This window comes from Rhinopithecus bieti, unplaced genomic scaffold (assembly GCF_001698545.2).
Source record: "Rhinopithecus bieti isolate Rb0 unplaced genomic scaffold, ASM169854v2 scaffold_53274, whole genome shotgun sequence".
Classification (NCBI taxonomy): domain Eukaryota; kingdom Metazoa; phylum Chordata; class Mammalia; order Primates; family Cercopithecidae; genus Rhinopithecus; species Rhinopithecus bieti.
Window position 1 is genome coordinate 188,423 of NW_016820812.1, and position 20,677 is coordinate 209,099.

The window sequence follows — 20,677 nt, forward strand, 5'->3', positions numbered from 1 at the left end:
GAGGGGAGGGGAGGGGAGGGGATGGGGAAAGAAAACATCCTGTTCATCTGCAGATAAGGAAACAAGAGTCAAGGATGGTATTAGGTGTATGTAAAATTATGATCCTCTGAAACACCTTCATAGCCTAAGAAAACTTGTAAAGATGTGGGAATTATAGTTTCTGGCAAAGTGTTTCAGCCAAAATGCCACGATTACCAAAACTATAACAGTTATGGGCTATACGAAGATAAAAGACTATTCAGGAAAATAGGATGTGATGCTTCTTTTGTTATCAATTAAAACATTAAAGTCTCTTAAAGATTTAAAACTCATATACTTTTGCTCTTAAATATAAAGCACCTGCCAGGCATGCCAGGTGCCAGTGGGAGGGAGCATCTGCGTTCATGGAAGTTCTGGTTTTATATAGCCCACCTGCTATGTGACTTATCTTTTTCTGAGTAATCTACAAAATGTAACAGCCTATTTGATCTTGGGGGGTCATATATATATGGCTTTTTTATACATATGTATTTTGGTTATATATATGTGTGTATATATATAAAATGAAACAATGAAAAGAATTAAACACATGCTATGTTCATATACATTGCCCAACCCTATTAAACTTACGGAGAGCTATCCTACTTGCTAAAGTTAGGTCAGTTTGTTCAGCATAAAGCAATTTTATGCCTTTAGCCTGGACCCCTTAGAAGCTACAGAAATGAAAATGGACCCATGCACAAGAGAGCACAGAGCAAGAGATAAGAAACTCCCTCCAGCTTCCTCCCTGACAATGCAACACCCTCCTCCACCATAGGGAGCTGAGCTGTGTTCTTCACCAGTACAGCATCATCATCCACATCATCACCATCATAGCACGGAGCAAGGGGCCCTTCCTGAAACTTTGGTGGGCTCAGAAATTAATTTCATACCACCAATGGATGGTACTACGAACTTGGGAAAAATAATATACCCGCCGCTCAGCAAGTACGAACACGAATCATTCCAAATGATTTTAAATGCTTAGAGACAAACCAGCACTGTTCGTTCCACAGCTGGTTTTCTAACCACAAATAAAGTCACAATTCAGTATTATTAAAGAGTACACGTGCCGAGATCCGGGCCTTACGACTAACAAATCGACCAGCAATCCTGCTCCAGAGAATTCTGGCTCCTCCAAAGGCTGCCTCGGTGGTGTTTCCTAGTGCCACTTCTCAGCCCTCAGTGACCAAGGGAGAGTCCTGTTAGGCAAACTCATGAGCTGCCTTTCATCCAGGCCACACAGCACAGGTGACAGCTCAACGCGTACCAAGCCCTCAAGAAAACAATGAAATCAGGTTTGGTTCAGGAGTCCTGAAGATACAGCAAAGAACAGACCAGCGTGCAGCGTTCCATTCGTTTCCAAAGACAACTCTCACTGAGGTCTTAAAAAACACAGTTGCCCACTGGGAAGACAGAGATCTACCGTTCAGGCCTAATTCCTACTGTGAAGAAGGCAATGAGAAGGACCATCAGTGCTGATGGCCTCTCACAAGCCAGTGTCAGAAGGCATCACAACAGACCCAAGAGAAGGGAACTCCTGAACTGAAAAGTTTTCAGTTTGAGCAGCTGCCAGTTCATGGCATGGATTTGTAAGATCCTTACCACCTATGGCCAGATCAGTCAGTCTGGGCAACATCACAGTCTGAGGATTAGAAGGAGGAGGAGACTAAGGTCAAGTGTAAGGATCTGTTGCAAAAGGTCCCCCTCTGAACAGGGAAGCCCTCTCCCTCCTGCCGAGAGCCCATCTCACCCTCTCCCTCCTGCTGAGAACCCATCTCGCCCTTTCCCTCCTGCCAAGAGCCCATCTCGCAAGCACAGGCATCTAGCTAGTATTAGCAAGGCTCTTGAAGTCATCATATTTTTCCATTCATCTCACTTCTGATAGCCGGGTTCCAAACCAAGGCAGTATTGCACTCTGAGATCACTCACCAAATGACCAGAATTAATGCAAGAACAGGAATGTCATTTCCCAACAGTCACACCCAGAACCCCATCAGGTGGTGAAATGTATAGTTTTGATCTCTCCAGAAAAGCTCTCAATTTGTAACCCAATGATGAAATGTTTGCAAATCACAGTCTTCATTGCTGTTTTGGCTCCCTGAAAGTGCATAATTTAAGCCTAACAAGGAGGCACTCAACGCATCATAAAAGCCCTGTCTTAACTGGGTTTGTAGGATGATTTCATTTTTGAAAATGAAAGTCCCACAGAGACTTTGCACAGAACAAACTTCCCTCCCATGCCACATTTAGAGTGATCACCTTGTATCGTATGTTCAACATTTAATAAATGTTTCTGTGCTACATGTCTCCACTCTGAAAGGTGCCACAGCTCTCCAGTGAGGCTCACCAGGGTATGTATCTACAGAATGAGCAGCAAATTGGGGGAAAAGGAAAAAAAGAATGAATAGTGCAACAGCAGCGGGAAAAAGAGGAAAGGAAGACAGAGCTAAAGTCAGGTATTAAAACATAAAACTAGTGACCATCCATGTCACAAACAACATGGTCTTGCACAGGCACCCGGCCTGGGCACACATGAGAGCACTGAATGTCTAGGGTGAGTCACAGATGCACTGAGATGTGCTAAAATAAACTCATTTAACTCACTCATGCTATATGATGATTTTTTTTTTTTTTTTTTTTTTTAGACGGAGTCTCCCTCTGTCGCCCAGGCTGGAGTGCAGTGGCCGGATCTCAGCTCACTGCAAGCTCCGCCTCCCAGGTTTACGCCATTCTCCTGCCTTAGCCTCCCAAGTAGCTGGGACTACAGGCACCTGCCAACTCGCCCGGCTAGTTTTTTGTATTTTTTTAGTAGAGACGGGGTTTCACCGTGTTAGCCAGGTTGGTCTCGATCTCCTGACCTCACGATCCACCTGTCTCGGCCTCCCAAAGTGCTGGGATTACAGGCTTGAGCCACCGTGCCCGGCCGCTATATGATGATTTTTAAGTAACTAAAAAAAGAACGATCTGAGCAGGGAGATTAGGCACAGCAGAAAGCCTCCCCACCTGTCCATACTACCAGGCCATGGGGGACCTGCTATGTGGGCTCCACGTATGGCCTTTTCACTCCTACAGTCAGTGCAGCATGCTGCTCTAAGGCAGAGCTGGCAATGTCTGTCAAGGGCCAAAATGTTCTGGGTTTTGCTGGCCACACAGTCCCCTGCAGACAAGGCATCTGTGAGCATGTGTAGCTGGGTCCCAACTACTGCTGGTCATCGTTTGCCAGCTCCTGTCTTAAGGCTTTTCCCTATTCCCCTTTCATCCAAATGTAACTTTCCTTCTAGCAGGAGTGGCGGGGTCTCTGAGCACACCATTCTCATTTCTCCAACCACTGTGTCAAGGGACAGCATCTGCCAACATCTCCTGTTTGCAGCAGGAAGGAGGAGGGAGGGAATGAGGAAACGCAAGCAGTGGCCCTGCCGGTTGCAACAGCAGTTACTCTCTCCTCCAAAATGACTCTGAACCTTCTTGATACACCTAGTGAAGACTTCTTTGGAGGATTAGCACAGTCTTCCCTCAGCTTTTGAGGGTGATGATTTAATGTGGCTTAGGGAGCAAGTTGATGACCTAAGTTCATTTGTCCTTACCAAAGGAGGGAGAAAGCCTGGAACAACTAACCCTAGGAATGAGAACACAGAATTCGGTCCAGGCCCACTGCTAACAGAGATGGAAAACGATTCCGTGAAGGAAACTGGCCTTCCTCATTTATCAAGAAAGACTGACTAAGAAGAGGCTTTAAAAAGAAAAACAATTACAACCTCCCCACTGTCTTTGTTGTTGTTGTTGTTGTTGTTGTTGTGGGGGGACAGAATCTTGCTCTGTAGCCCAGGCTGGAGTGCAGTGGCGCGATCTCGGCTCACTGGAAGCTCCACCTCCTGGGTTCACGCCATTCTCCTGCCTCAGCCTCCTGAATAGCTGGGACTACAGGCGCCCACCACCACGCCCGGCTAATTTTGTCTTTTGTTGTTGTTGTTGTTGTTGTTTTGTATTTTTAGTAGAGATGGGGTTTCACCATGTTAGCCAGGATAGTCTCGATCTCCTGACCTCGTGATCCACCAACCTTGGCCTCCCAAAGTGCTGAGATTATAGGCATGAGCCACTGCACCCGGCCCCATTATCATTTTTATTTGCAATGGTCCAGTTGTAGTGTCGTGACCATCATCCATAGGTGCCTTTGAAACCCTAAAGGAACTTGCAGCATTGATTAGAAACAGGAAGAAAAGGGGAAGTTAGAAACTCACTTCCTGGATCAATAGGGTGCCAGTGGCAGTTTTTGCCAGCTTGCCAGGGCTGACTATTACATTGCAGAGGTTCTGCAAGCCAGGTGATATCACATTGGTAGCTTGATTGATCATGATAGGAGTATTTACACCTTGGATGCTGGCAGATAATACAAGTCAGTGCTCTTTTTTCCTCTTCCCAAAGATCCAATTTTTACACCTTTACCATCACATTACTGCCTGGCTGAGTTCTGGAAAAGGTGAAAGTTTGAATGGGTAGAAGAGTAAATACTAGCTGCAAACTGGGAAACAGCCAGGCTTGGCCAAAGAGTCTACAGAAAAATAAAATTAAAAAGGGCAGGCGAGCCCAGTGGCTCACGCCTGTAAGTAATCCCAGCACTTTGGGAGGCTGAGGCGGGCAGATCGCAAGGTCAGGAGATAGAGACCATCTTGGCTAACACAGTGAAACCGTGTCTCTACTAAAAATACAAAAAAACTAGCCAGGCCTGGTGGCGAGCAACTATAGTCCCAGCTACTCGGGAGGCTGAGGCAGGAGAATGGCGTGAACCCAGGAGGCGGAGCTTGCAGTGAGCAGAGATCGTGCCACTGCACTCCAGCCTGGGCGACAGGGCGAGACTCCATCTCAAAAAAAAAAAAGAAAGAAAGAAAGAAAAAAAAAGGGGCCAAGTACTGTGGCTCACAGCTACAGTCCCAGCTACTCAGGAAGCTGAGGCAGGAGGAGTGCTTGAGGCCAAGAGTTTGGAACCAGCCTGAACAACACACAGCAAGACCCCATCTCTAACAAAATTTTTAAAAATTAGCCAGGGGTTGCAGCCTGTGCTGTAGTCCTAGCTACTCAAGGAGGCTGAGGTGGGAGGATCACTTGAGCCCACGAGGTCGAGGCAGCAGTGAGTTATGATCAATCATGCTACTGCACTTCAGCCTGGGCAACAGAGCAAGGCCACAACTCTTTTAAAAAAGTAAAAGAAAAAAAAAAAAAAAACAGAGAGGCATGAGAGTTTTCCTGGACCAAAAATAATTCCTTAAGGATTTAACAGACATAAGAGAAGAGTAGGCCCCTCATCCCCCACAGCCAGTGGGGTTCACCTTAGAAGCAAATTTATAAATACAAAAATCATGTAGCATCTCATTGTACCAAACAAACTAAAGCCCTGGAGAGGAGGTAGGGGGAAGGGAAGGACGTTAAGAAGCAAAAACATATCCAGATCACAAAACTGAAATCAGTCCTAGCCCATCTATCAAACTCTAAGTGCATTTTTTCATTCATACTTGGTCCAACCACAAATAGTTGGTAATAGACCAGAGAGATCATGGAAAACACATTGTTTGGAGAGAAAGCAGAGCCATTATTAAGAAGTTTCATTCTTATCCTGAGCTGCTGACTGCACACAGGATGGCGATTCCAGTTACTCACTGTGGAATCGTAAAGTCTCCAAGCGTAAGAATATTTGCTCTTGGTGAATCTACTGAGAACTCTAGTCTGCCCTTTGATGGCCCTTAAACTTGCACTTGCAATTTCCTTTCTTTCAACACGGTAATCACCTGTTTCGTTAGAGAGGAAATGAATGACAGAGCCCTACGGTCAACACACCACACACCAAAAATAGTTCTGGGCTTGCGCCAAAGCTGCCCAGAAGTTCCTATTCCTGCCTCAGGGGTGAGCTCGGTTCTCAGACTCTGTGGGATCTCCTTGCTGGGTCCTGCAATTCCACTGTGGAAAAGCTGCCAAGGTCAACAAGGCTCTATTATTCTCAACTTCAGCCTCCTATTTGGCGGGATCAGTGCCCTAGCTATCACTATATAGACTCTGGGGGACTTTTCCCTCCAAATCAAAGGAGTCCCTCAGTCAAAGATGGTGCAAATCCCTTGGAGAGGTGACAATTTCAGCTGTCTTGAAAGGCATCAGCCAAGAGGCTCTTACCACCAAGCCATGCTAAGGAAGAGGTGGCTTTTTTGGTAATCATCTGCACCTCTAACCCTGTGACACCAAGGTGAGAAAAGGACCCAGTCAAGGGGCTAAACATTCTTCTCATTGCTAAAAGGCTGAGGAGTCCTAAGAGGTAACAAATGAGAGAGGCCCGGCTCTCTGAGGGCTTACGTGTCAGAGCAACTTCTCGCAGTAGCTGTATTTACGCCAGTGCCTCGCAGGAATTTTTACAGCTCTGCTGAGATGTTCCACCATCACTTGTCTTCAACGAGACTTTCTAAGGAGATCAAGTCTAGGCACACATAAAGTGAGGTCCATGGTATCTGTCCTGGCGTCCTTCGATCTTTCCAGGTCGATGCTAGAGCCAAAGCATTTGTAAAGGAAAACAAGCAGGTGTCCATCCTCAGCTCCTGTCTCTGCCAGCCAGCAGAATTCCCAAATCAGCATCCATAAACTCCCTCTAGATCCTGAGGACACATCCCAAGGAGGGGGCTGGGGGAGGGGAGGTGCTTTCTGACACCATCTACACTTTAGACACCGGCGACATATGAGATACACAGCCGCCAACCCTCCCCTCCCCAGGAGGCACCACTGAGTGGTGATAGGCTATAGTTTGGATATTTGTCCCCCAAACCTTGTATTAAAATGTGATCTCCAGTGTTGGAGGGGGCCCGATGGGAGGTATCTGCATCCCCTATGAATAGATCAATGCCCTCCCAGGGGGTGGTGGTGAATGAGCTCTTGCTCTACTAGTTCCCCTGAGAGCTGGTTATTACGAAGAGCCTGGCATGCCCCGCCACCCACTTCCTCTCTCACTGTATGATCTCTGCACACCAGCTCCCCTTCGCCTTCCACAAGCGGAAGTAGCCTGAGACCCTCACCAGCTGTCCAATCTTCCAGCCAGCAGAATTGTGACACAAATAAACCTTTTTTTCTTTATAACTTCCCCAGATTTAGGTAGGTGCTGGACTATAAGACACCTTCCCCTCCCCAGGAAACATCGCCTTATGATATGCAATGCACGGCACCCAACCATGCCCCAGGGAGGGTGTACAGGGGAAGAACAGACCATCAAGAAGCATCACACTTCCACTGGACAGAAAGGCTCAGGCGGCTTCCCCTCCTCCTGGAGTCACCCAGCTGGTGGGTGGGAAACAGGAACCTGTGCACACCACACTTAGCCCCACCTTGTCTTCCTACACGCTCCTAACTCTGCAGCACCCTGAACTAAACTCAACTCATCACTGCAGACTCATGCCTCGCTTACAAGGTGGGGATTCCCCACCTCTCACCTGCCCCCAGGATTTAACTATTGCTCCGGAAGAACCAGTCTCGCTGGCATTGCCCATGCTTTATGCCTAGTAACAAGGATACATCAGGAAGCCTCAAACCACTTCTCTTCTAAATGAACAGTCGATTGCTTTGTGATCACAAGCACCCTCACCTACTTCTGCCTATCCATCTCTCTCTAAGTTCACAGCCTTCACATCCAAGCTAGCGCCAGGCTCAGTTCTCCCAGGGATCCCCCACCTCTCTGAGCCCCTGCCCCGCCCCCCTCTCAGCCAAAACCTTGGCTGAGGCTCTAATCCTATAATCTCCAGACACTCAAACAACTCCTGCCACAGGGGCCCACCTGCAGCCTTGCAGCCTCCCCAGTCCTGTCTACTATGGCTTGATATGACTGTCCCCAAACGAACCTCTTCTAGCATCACACCTCAGCCCCTGGGGATGTTCACATTTCTCAGCCAGTCCCCAAGCCCTTTCAGACCAGCTCCCAGAGTAGGAGCAGGTACAGACTGAGAGCATAGCCTCTGCAGTCAGAGAGGCTTTGAACCCTAGCCCCACTGTTGTTGAGTTCTGGGACCTGGCGGGCCTCATGTAGTTTTTCCATTGGAAAACAGGACTCACAAATATCTTTGCATCTTGGAGTTACTGCTAGAATCAGATGAGATGAAGCCAGAGACGCACAGCCCAGAGCCCATCACAGAGTCCTCACATGTTCTCCCTGTCAGAGGGTCTTTCAGCTATGTCCTCTTAGGACCAAGTGTCCCCCCTGTTGCTTGAAAGCACAAGGCCGCATGACTACCTGCTCCTTTACTTCCGTTTCCAACGTTAGCCCTGCCTGCCCTGCTTTGGGCACACAAATTTGATTCTTGCCTTCTCACCCAGCAAAGCATGGGCTGTGCCCCAAGAAAGCCCTCTCTGGCCTCCTCTGTCTTGGGCAGCAACCTCACGCCTGTGTGTCACTCCATGTCACACACATGGGTCACCCTGCTCAGCAGCCACCAACTGACCTGGCTGTTCATCCCACAAGACCCTCAGCTTCCTGAGGGCAGAGATGTGACTTCCTGGTGACACCTGACCCACGCAGATCCTGGCCCACGTCTGACACTCTGGGTCCATAAATCGACTGATAATGTCATAAATCAATGGTCTCCAACCTTTTTGGCACCAAGGACTGGTTTCATGGAAGATGACTTTTCCATGGACCTGGTGGGGGGATGGTTTTGGGATGATTCAAGCACATCACATTTATTGTGCATTTTATTTCTATTATTATTACATTGTAATATAGAATGAAATAATTATACAACTCACCACAACATAGAATCAGTTGGAGCCATTAGTTTGTTTTTCTGCAAGTAGACGGTCTCATCTGAAGGTGACGGGAGACAGTGACAGATCATCAGGCATTAGATTCTCATAAGGAGCGTGAAACCTACATCCCCCACATGTGTAGTTCACAATAGGGTTCGTGCTCCTGTGAGAATCTGATCAGACAAAATGCGGAAATCAGCGGCAACGTGAGTGATGGGAGCTGCTGTAAATAGAGATATAGCTTTGCTCGCTCTCCCACCACTCACCTCCTGTGGTGCAACCCAGTTCCTAACAGGGCACAGACTGGTATCAGTCCATGGCCCAGGGGCTGGGGACTCCTGCCATAAATAACAGCCAGATTTCTCAATTGTACTCAGTACACGGGCAGTAAGCTGTGAGCAGGAGTCCTGTGTTAACAAGGAAAGCTGACTTGTAAAACAAGCCAATTCTTCCCCGACTAAAATCCACAGTAATGCAGGAGGCCTCCGTTACAGAAATGCCACAGCCTCATGCCCGCCCTGGTTCCCAAGTCCCTTCTGCATGCGTACATCCTTGCCCTGGGGCTGGGCAGGGCAGGGCAGGGCAGGCAGCACCCTCTCGGCAGGACGAGGAAATCGAGTTACAGCAATGGTCCTGAGGGACTGGCAGCTGAGCCAGGATACAGCTCATGCAGGAAGGCCAGCAGCAGAGCATAGGGAGGGGAAGCTCAAAGCAGAGTCTGGCACCACAGCTCAAACCCTGCTCTGCACCTGAGTCCCCTTCTCATGGGTGAACAGTATGTAAGGGCACCTTTTTGTTTGTTTCTTTGTTTTGAGACCAAGTCTCGCTCTGTTGCCCAGGCTGGAGTGCAGCGGTGTGAGCTCGGTTCACTGCAACCTCCGCCTTCTGGGTTCAAGCAACTCTCCTGCCTCAGCCTCCCAAGTAGCTGGGATTACAGGCACATGCCACCACACCCAGCTAATTTTTTAGTATTTTTAGTAGAAACGGGGTTTCACCATGTTTGCCAAGCTGATCTCGAACTCCTGACCTCAGGTGATCCACCCGCCTTGACCTCACAGCTGACTGGCTTGTCATAACGACACACTGAACTTTTCACACATAAAGCATGTAGAGCAGGGCTGGTCCAGAGTGCACACTCGGGAATCAGCCATTGCTACTTGCTTTGAAAGGAACACTTAGCAACTTCCAGAATATGTGTTAAAACATTCATCCACGATGTGGAATAATTACATCTGATTCTCAGAAATCCTCAAACCTCTGATTAGAAGAAACAAGGATGCTCTCATGACTAAGATCCCTCAAGCCTCGAAGTCCTGAGCCACAAGCCTCATCATTCCAGGTGGTGAGGTGAACACCCTCTGTCTGCAAGTCAAGACAGCCCTGGGCACCTCTGGACATGACACCATTCAGGTCCCCCAGCCGAGGCATTTTTCAGTGTGAAGGATGAAGTGGCTGAGCCTTGGGGAATTGAACCTGCCCCCAGCTGAACCTGCCCCCAAGGTTGGTGCCCAATGACCCACGAAGGCAAGCCATGGAGACTCCTGCACTTACACAGTGGATTCTCCTCAGGATGAGAGGAGAGGACGCCCAAGGGTTGAGGGAGTCCCCAAAGTCATCCCTGACTCACCTGTACCAGAAAGAGCCAAGTGGCAATTGGGAGCCTGGAGGTGGCCCCAGACTTCCTGTCAGTCATCCACAGGAGCCTGAGGACAGTGTCCTCCCCAGAGCAACCATGTGCTCATGTGACCACGCCTGGGTCACAGTCCTGTCTTGGCATCTCACTAGCTGTGGGACCCTCTTGCCACCTCTGTTTGCTTGTCTGTAAAATGGGAGTCCAGCTCCAGGCTTGGGAGCCAAAGAGGCTCAGATGACACCATGCAATTGAAGCACACAGCCCAGAACTGGAGCATACCACGGGCTCAAGGAGGTTCACTTACTAGCAAGGCAAGTACTCCCTTGTCACTAAACAGTGGATTTGTATTAGCGGCCTACAAATCAAACACCAGCAGCTGCCACAGAGAAAAGCCATCCTGAGGGTCTCCTAGGAGAACTGTGTGGCCTCGATCCTGGACATGCTTTGCAGTGCTCCTCCCATACAATCCTCAATCATGATAAAGGCGTCCTTTTACCCTCTGGATGACGAGGGCAAAGTCCCTGTTGATGACATCAAGAATTTTGTATGGCACCCTAGGATGATTCATGCTATTAAATTCGACTGTAGGTGATAAAACAGGCAGCTCAGTAACTAACTGAATCACATCTTCATATTCCTTTCAGGTGGCTGTGAAGCACATTAGACTGGGATTCAGGAAGCCCAAGTTCCAATCTCCTTTTAACAACCAGATGAGACCAAGGAAGTCTTTTTCCTCATTTGTTCTTGAAGACCCAATGAGATTGTCTCTAAGGCCTGCTTCAGATCCAGAGGATGTCCAGACAGTATGGAAATGTAGACATTTTATTTTTGCAGACTGAAAATATCATTTATATTCAAGGCAACATTATACATATTCACCTTTTAAATGATTTTATGGATGGCACCGTTAAGAGTCTATAAAATAGAGTGAATGCAATATTTGTAATGCAGTATTGAATTTTAAGTTTTTAAAAAGGGCCTGTGAAGGGTCATTGTAGGAGACAGGAATGTGGGCTCTCTGCTGGCCTGACTGCAAGTTTAAAACTAGACCTACCGGCAGAGCCGAGGAGTAGAAGAGACGGTGAATATCCCCAGTCAATACTATAATCCCTTCTGATAACATTCTAACACTCTCGGACATCAAATTCAAGTGCTCTCATCCTAAAACCTAAGAAGGTCCTGGGGGTGCTATGAGCCTGGAGCCACCTGTGTTTACCAAAAAGAGCCCTTCCCAGGGTCAGATGATGCAAATCCTTTGATGGAAAAACGACCTGGAGTAATATGTAATCTATGTGTTATTTCAGAGGGAAATAAAAGCCTTTATTAACTTATTGGTAGTCTTTAAATAAGAGATAGTATTTGAACTGGAAAGAAAGCATTAACTGCCTCCATTAGCCATTAGCAATAAATCACAAGCCGCCTCCTCTACTCCTCAGCTCTGTGAGTAGGTCTAGTTTTAAACAGGCAATCAGGTCAGCAGAGAGCCTACATTTCTATCTCCTAAAACAACCCTTCCCATCCCTTTTTTAAAAACTTAAAATTCAGGCCGGACACAGTGGCTCATGCCTGTAATCCCAGCACTTTGGGAGGCCAAGGCGTTCATGACCAGCCTGGCCAACATGGTAAAACCCCATACCTACTAAAAATACAAAAATTAGCCAGGTGTAGTGGTGGACACCTGTAATCTAAGCTACTCGGGAGGCTGAGGCAGAAGAATCGCTTGAACTCAAGAGGTGAAGGCTGCAGTGAGTCAAGATTGAGCCATTGCACTCCAGCCTGGGCAACAAGAGCAAAACTCCATCTCAAAAAAAAAACACTTAAAATTCATCCCTTAGTGTATCCTCTCCCCTGAATCACTCAAAAGTTCAGAAACGGCTAGGCGCGGTGGCTCACGCCTGTAATCCCAGCACTTTGGGAGGCTGAAGCAGGCGGATCACCAGGTCAGGAGATAGAGACCATCCTGGCTGACACGGTGAAACCCTGTCTCTATTTTAAAAACAAAAAATTAGCAGGGCGTGGTGGCAGGCGCCTGTAGTCCCAGCTACTTGGGAGGCTGAGGCAGGAGAATGGCGTGAACCTGGGAGGCGGAGCTTGCAGTGAGCTGAGATCACACCACTGCACTCCAGCCTGGATGACAGAGCAAGACTCCGTCTCAAAAAAAAAAAGTTCAGAAACAAACACCCAAGTGCATACTTCCTTCTCCTGCAAGATCAACATCTAGGAGAGAAAGCACAGTCCCAGCAGGGGAAGATGCGAGCGACGGAGAAAACACTGAAGATGAGATAGGAACTCGATCTCCGGTGGTCGGACTGCATGTGAGCCAAGGCAACACTGCCAGCACCCCCATCCACAACTCAACCCCTAGTGCTAATTTACTGAGTTAAGAAGCTGAGCTCCAAACTGCTAAGATGGACTGCAAATCAGACAGTGCAGAAATTGGGAGGATGACTAGCAAGCAGGCTAGTCCTGAAAAGCCAAAGAGGAGAAGACCCAGCTTCCCAAAGGGTGATTTCAGGCAGGGGCAAAATGTCCCCAATGGAAATGTGGGGCTCTGGGGCCCCACAGAATCCCTGCAGAGCTCAGTGACAGCATGCAGAATGATCCTGAGTTGCCAAGGAAACGTTAACCCGATTCAATATAGTACTTATTACAATATGCATGACCATCTTAGAAAGACAGCTACCAAAATAGTTATAACAAAGCTTCAGCAGTTTGAAGGGTGACCACCTAGTTCTGGAATATCTTCCTTTCTACGTTATTCACACACACCAGCACGTGTGCTATGATCCACATTGGCAGGGCTCCCTTTTTGTTCTCAAGTACTGCTAGAAACCCTGTCGAAGTTCCCATGGGAACAATGTTATAATTCAGGATGGAGTTACAGGCCAGGCACTGCTTGAAATAAATCATAAATAGCCAAAATTGTGTCATCAAAACAAAGATCCAGCCAGGTGCGGTGGCTCACGCCTGTAATCCCAACACTTCGGGAGGCCTAGGCGGGCGGATCACGAGGTCAGGAGATCAAGACCATCCTGGCTAACATGGTGAAACCCCATCTCTACTAAAAATACAAAAATTAGCCAGGCATCATGGTGGGCTCCTATAGTCCCAGCTACTCGAGAGGCTGAGGCAGGAGTATGGTGGGTGAACCCAGGAGGCAGAGCTTGCAGTGAGCCGAGATCGCACCACTTGCACTCCAGCCTGGGTGACAGAGCAAGACTCCGTCTCTTTAAAAAAAAAAAAAAAAATCCAAATTCAAAACTCTATAATCACTTAAAATAGGAAAATTATTCCACATATACTATAAAATAGGCATAGATGCAAGGTGCCCATGAATGAGAACACCACTGAACATCAGCATAGCAAGTTGCAGGTTGCAAAACGCCTTTAGATGGCTCATGGACCCTTGCCCTGGCCCGGAGGGAGGCCAGAGCCTCAGCTTCCATGAGCACACCAGAACACACTCCACTCTATTTTATGAACCCAACAGAAAAACGACTCCTATGAAGGCTGGTTATCAATCCAACATGCCCTGAAATCTGGAAAGCCTCTTTTGACAAGTCGTGATTTGGAAAGCCAATGCTCTCCAAAGGCCACCTGAGGAAGCTGAAGCTCACTCTGCTCCCAAAGAATTTCCTTAGGGCAATCCAGGGCCACAGCAGAAAGCAGGGCTTCAGAAGGCTATATGCAGCAGGTTGGCATCACCACAGGTCTCCAAAAACACATATGCTCTGAGACCTCTAAGGGATGGCCCAAAGTCCCTACCACCACTCCCCACAGACCTTGTCCAAACCCTGGTACCACCTGACCTTGTCCAAACCCTGGCCAGCACTACAGCAAGGCCAAAAGTATTCGTTTGGAGGCCAGGAGGGCCAGGACAAAGAGAAAGACAGACGCCAGGGCACGGCGACCTTCGGTGGGCTTCTGGACATTAGCTGGGGCCAATTCAAATTTGGGGAGCCTTGGTCTCTTGGCCAGTGAAGAATTCAAGCAAGTTAAGGAAGCCTCAAGGCCCGAACCCTCAAAAAGGCTGGTGGTCCCTTCCCAGGAGCTGTACCTATGATGCCACAGTTTCAACACTGGCAAACAATGGCAGCAGGGCTGGGGGGCCTTCTGTGTATCTGTACTTCCTACCCAGAAGCTTCCCCAAAACCACCTCCTCCACGATAACCCCAATCATCTTCCCAAGCTGGGAAACGGGGCCTCCCTTCCTTGGTCCCTCCATTTCCCAGCTTCCATCCAATGTGGTCACCCAAGTGAGGCCAGAAATGACAGAAAACACCACATGGATGCTAGGCCTGATTAGACCCATCAGCTGAGCCCCATGCCGGGATGATATTTTCAACCCTAACCAAGACAAAGCTCTGGAAACCAGTTTTAAACACACGAGATCAAAGTCTGGCAACCACAGCATACTGACAGTGTTTATACTTTGATGCATCAACACAGAAGGTTCTTGCCTGCAGTTCCATGTCCACCAACCAGAATCACTGACCAGGTCATTTGGCTACCGCCCAAATTTGGCTTAATGCTCTGTGGTCACGTAATGAAATTCTTCATAATTTTATAATTGCACTTCATTTTGTCCTAGGCCCTGCAACTGGTGTAGCAAGTTCCAACTGCTAATGTCCCAGAGCGGTGGGAGATCAGGAGCCAGCCCTGAGGAAGCAGGTCTGCAGGAAATCCCAGCTCCATCAAGATGGTGGTGTCGGGGAGGGGGGTTAATGTGGCTTGAGCCAAAATGCACAAGAACCCAGTTCAGCACAAAATGCACAGCAGAGAAGTACACACCCTGGAGACTGGATCAAGATTCATTCCCAATGTGTCAGAAATAAAATAGCTGGGGTGATCTCATGTTTTACTATGCCACGCTCTTCCACAGCAGCATCTTCCACACACAGAAGGCATCTGTCACGCACGCCTCCTGGGGCAGATGACCTAGGGATCAGGCATTGCACACAGCCAAGCCCGTGCTTCCTCCGCTTTGGATCTTAATATTTCTCCTGGCAAGTCTCAGTTATTTTATGCCCTTTCATACCTTCGTTACTTCTTTCTCAGCAGAACTAATCTGTCCAAATTTTGGGCAAAAGCAGCGTAATTGCCTTTCCAAACCTCAGCAAAAATACAAATTTTTTAAAATCACTAAGAAGCAGCGAGAAAAAAAAAACATGCAATTTTAGCTTCTTCTCAGAAATGGGTTTCCAGTGACAGCTTAAACACCTACATTCCCTTCAAGAATAAATGTAATTTCTTTTATTAGAAATGAATGTACTCATTCAGCCTCACCCACAGCAGGGTTTAAAAGCGGAACGCTGCGGTGCGTAAGTTTAGACGCTGGTTCTGTTCCATTGAAATATTTGCCCCACTGCTTCCTTCCTCCCCATTGGGAATGGGTTTTCTGACAAAAGCTTCACAATGACTGTCTTGCCTTTGCAGATGGTCCCTTGTCCGCAGACTGGGTCCATTTCTGCCCATCAAAACGTGCTTCTAAGACAGGCTCAAACTCAGCTGCATCATAACAGCAATGACTTCAGGCTAAAGTGCTGCCTTTCCCAGAAGTTTTCATCCCAGAGATTAAAGCTTTCAACTGGGTGACTCCATCGAGAATGAGGAGCAAGCACTAAGATTTACTCTTCGAGTCTGAAAGACAGGTGATATTCACTGTGAGAGTGCCCGTGTGGGAGACAATGATGGGCACCGTGCCATCAGTCCTGGGAGGGGACACTGGGTCCCCCCGCCCCTCTGCCCATGCCTACTGAACTCGTTAATTGAATTTCCAATGATGAGTTGGGTTCAGCAGTCTTGAAACCATGAAATCCTTACTCTTTATTAAATAATGCCATTTAAAGAGAATGCTAATCTCCACAGCTTTAAATATAAATCTGATAATACACAATGTAAATAATAAAAGGCAAAAATCCAATTTCCATGCAGTGAACTTTCAAACACTCGTTGTTTCCAGTAAATGAGCTTTCGCTCTGAATGCTGTAATACCACTGTAGGCCCATCAGGCACCCGAAATAAGGCTATTATGCTCTCGTTCTCAACTTGAGGTCGGAGCCCAGAATTATTTATTTGATTTGCTGTACATGTGAGCTAACAAAAGCACCGTACGAGGGATTTGCCAAATGCACCAGGGAAAGTGCAGGCCACCCACTCACATTCCCCAGAACTATAAAGACACACCACAACGACAAGGGGAACATGCCCACCTCCTGTGATTACAGGTACTGCCTGTCACCTCAGAAAATGAACCACCTGACAGGTGACAGTTTCGTGATAATTTATTTTTAAGATGCTGAGCACTTTTCCTAGGAAGAAACGTACATCCAGACACCAAATTTCATCCCCTCCAAAAAGACGCTAGGAGAAAAACAAAATTAGACTCCGTGTCCATCAAGACCACTGAAAATAGACTGCTGATGAGACTTGTCAGAGAAGTAATAACTTCCTGTTGGGAAATTTAAATAATCAGCTGGGTATGAAAAATATGCTCATTCTGGGTTTCAGACCAATTTCTCAGCATGCATTTTATAAGCCCTCCAGGCTGTTATTATATTAACTTCAAACCAAAAATTCCTGCAGTCCTCTGCAGATTCTATCATGATGACAATTCGGAAATCATGGGAAACGTCTTATTGTTGCCTATAAACCACCACAATTTGCAGGTGCAAATCTATTAGAGTCATAAAAAGTGCATTGGTGCCACAACTTTATTATGATATCTGAAGTGGTCTGATCTGTCAGAGCTGAGCCTTTCCACACAGCAGCCACCCATGGGCACCACGTGCCTAGTGGGCCCTGGAAACCAGGGAGTGTGACCTCAGATGTGCTGCAGGGGTGAAAAACACATGGGCTTCAGGCTCGGCATGGATGAAAGGATGCAAAGTAGCTCATTAATAAGTTTTCATAGTAATTACATGCTGACATATTTTGGATACAGTGGGTTAAATATATTCTTAAAATTAATTTCACCAATTTCTTTTTACCATGTGTGATGTGGCTACTAGAAATTTTTAAATTACATATGTGGCTCAACTTCTATTTGTATTGGACGGTGCTGCTTTGGAGTATAAAATTAGGAATTTGAACCATCAAAGGATGGTTTATGTGAACACCTGTTAAACCATTAGCTTTTCATAAATGTTTTTGAGACGTGTAGGCACGAATTTCCAGGAAGGAAAAAATTCTGTTTTCAGTCTGTTTCCATGGCCACAAACATGGAGCCCCACAAACACTGGGGCTGATTTTGACACTCGCTCCTGAGGGAAGCAGACCCAAATGGCAAGGAGAAGTACCTATGTGAAAAAGCCTTGGACAAAAAGACAGCACGGATATGTCAGTGTCCTGGGCCACTGGACACATATTTTCAATATATTCATTGCACTGTGTGAATCAAGAATGCATCAAATATAAGCAAGGACCCAAGGACCACCGCCCCTCGCCAAATGCAGGGCAAATACATTGGTGTGGCTATTGGCTTTTGTGCAATGATGCAATATTATCCATAAAAGCCTCTCCATGGCACTCCATAAGCAGGGTCGACCTTCATCAGTGTTTCAGCAATGGGAAAGGTGCCACCTGACTTGAAATAACTAGCTTCTTTATCTGTATGCTCCTTATGTTCAGCCATGAAGCTCTCCCACTGACTTACATGTCCATATTTTTTTTCACATTTATAGTATGGTAAAAGACAGTACAAAACTTTTTTTTAATCTCTCCCCAAGTCTGAACAGCCTGATAAGGAGGTAATAGTATGAGATTTGAGGAGGTCAGAACAGAATTCTAACCCCAACCCACACCTCCACTTCCTGCTCTGTGAAATGAGGCTCATCGCACCAATCCCACAGAAATGTAGCGCCAGACTGGAACCAGAGGCAGCCTGAGCTCAGATCCCAGCTCCACGATTCACCAGCTGTGTGACAAGCTACTAAACTTCTCTCAGCCTCACTTTTCCCATCTGCACAATGGGGGTAATCATAGTACCTACCTGTACCTATCCCACTGTGTTGTGTTTAAAAGATTCAGTGAATTAATAAGTTGAATTCCTTGTTTTCGTAAAAAACTATTTTTCTAAGAAATTGTTTTTTAAGTGAAATAATGAGCAGAGCAGTGACAGGCTCATAAATAAAATGGCTTCAACTACAATCAGGTTATGGACAAAAATCCCTAGCATGGTCTTGCACCACCTGCCTCGGCCATCCTCTCTAGCCTCATGCTCCCTCCCCCGACCCTTCCCCTCCTTTCATTTGCTCCAAGCTCCTCAGGACCCTAGGCTTCCATGCTTGCCATTCCCTCCACTGGAACCCTCTTCCTCTCTCTTCACCTGGCCATGTCCAACTCATCTTGCAGGTGCAGAGCTGGCAGGATTCTCCAGGTATTGACTCTCACAATCACTTCCTCTACACCACCTTTTGCTGGCCTTCTGCAGTTTAGATCAGTGCTGCTCACCCCAGCGCTGGCATCACCTGGGGACCTTTGAACCTGATGCCAGGCTGCACCCAGACCCATCACAGAGCTCTGGACTGAGACAGACTTCAGTGTTTGGGGAGGTTCCCCAGGGGATTTCAACATGCAGTCCAAGTCAAGAACCACTAGTTTAATAAAAGAACACAGCTGCAATTAAAAAGTGATTTCAACCTTCCACTGGGACAAAAAATATCCACGAGTAGTAAAAGAACCCCCTGATACTTTAATCTTAATTAAGTCCAACTGGAGTACAAAAATACCTGCATTACAAAGCATCTCCATTGTAGTTAAGGTTTTCCAATTGTCTTTTACTCACAACGTCTTGATAGAGCCCCCATGGCACCGACTAGAATGTAAGCACCACAAGGCCAGACTGTTATCTTGCTCTCTGCAATGTTGCTGCTGCCACAGAGAGCCAAAGGACATGTGGGTGCTGAATGGACAGGTGCAGGGAGATGCTCAGCCGTCCTCCTGCTTGACCCTGCATGCCAGGTCACAGGCGCAGCGCATCCTACAAGACCCAGGCACGGCTGCCTTAATGCACTTGCTCTGTCAAACAAGCGAATTCCCCCTGGGTCCTCATGGTAGAAAGCCCTGTGCCTTCCTTTGAAGCCATTCATCTGAGGTCCATGAAATGCTGTGGTAACCTCTGAGATGAAAGAGGTTTAGAAGTGCAAATGACTGTCAATGTGAATATTAATAGCTACGTTATTAATAACTGAAGTCTCTGCCAGACACTTGACTCTTGATTAAATGGAGTGGAGGAGCTCAAGTCAAGCCAAAGAGACTTCTCAGCTCTAAGCCAACGGATCTCCTAGAGAACCAGTCCTGGAGGGGCCATAGAACCTTCTTAGTATCTGCTAGAGAAGTCCAAATAAGAGCGGTGGGTGTGGACCAAGGACAGCAGTGTGGTCCTGCCCTCAGCCCGCCTGCTCCATCAATGTGAGCTCCCTAGGCCAGTCTCAGCTTGGCCCCCTGCTCCTTCCTAGAGCCCAGAACAGTGTCTGGCCTGCGTGAGGCACTCAGTTGAAGCCTCTGAAGGCAGAAAAGAACATATGAATACATGAGAAGAGGAAGAGGGATCTGCAGTTGAAAGCCAGAAGTGCAAACAGGGAAACAAGAATTCCCAAAGCTTGCCTGGGCTCTGTCTGCTCCACAAAAAAAAAAAAAAAATGATAAAGTCTAGAACTTGATTTTTTGGGTAAAACACACCAATCAGAATGTTCCACAAGCCATGATTTCACCTAAAATACTTTAAAAAAAAAAAAAAAAAAAAACACTGCCATGATTTGCTGTCCCTTACACACCTAAAATAAAAGAACACCAGCTGTCCTACTAAACAAGCATCTGTCTATGACCGAGCCCCAGTAACTTCAGAACTCAATGCGCTACACATTATGCTCTGCTTCTTCAGCCATGAATGCACTTTTCAGCATTAGAAATTATCCCTTTCACATTTTTAAATGCTGTGGCTTCTGCCTGACTAATGCCATCTTTAATTATACATAATCGAGTATTTTACTGTGATCTAATGGGGTCTATTACTCATCAAAATGGCACCAGTCAGCAGTAATATTCCCCAGAGCCAATTACTCAACCCTTCTTTCATTCTTCCAAAGTATCAGCCCACACGTGCAGAAATTTGTACATAGTTTGAGCTACAGCATCTTACCAATTTGTCCATAAAGGAAAAAAAAGAACGCCTTTAAGAAGCCCTCCCAATGATGGCTGGCTCACAAGCTCTGCCATAGTGACATGAAGAACCACGGATGGTGCTCTGGCCTGGGCTGG

At 47.0% G+C, this 20,677-nt stretch overlaps 1 protein-coding gene across 1 annotated transcript in view; it reads right to left on the reverse strand.

Moving 5' to 3' along the window:
- The window catches only part of LOC108520523 (SH3 domain-containing RING finger protein 3-like), a 222,759-nt gene that overhangs the window by 181,066 nt on the left and 21,016 nt on the right, over window positions 1-20,677 (reverse strand). The gene's annotated exons all lie outside the window — the stretch shown is intronic.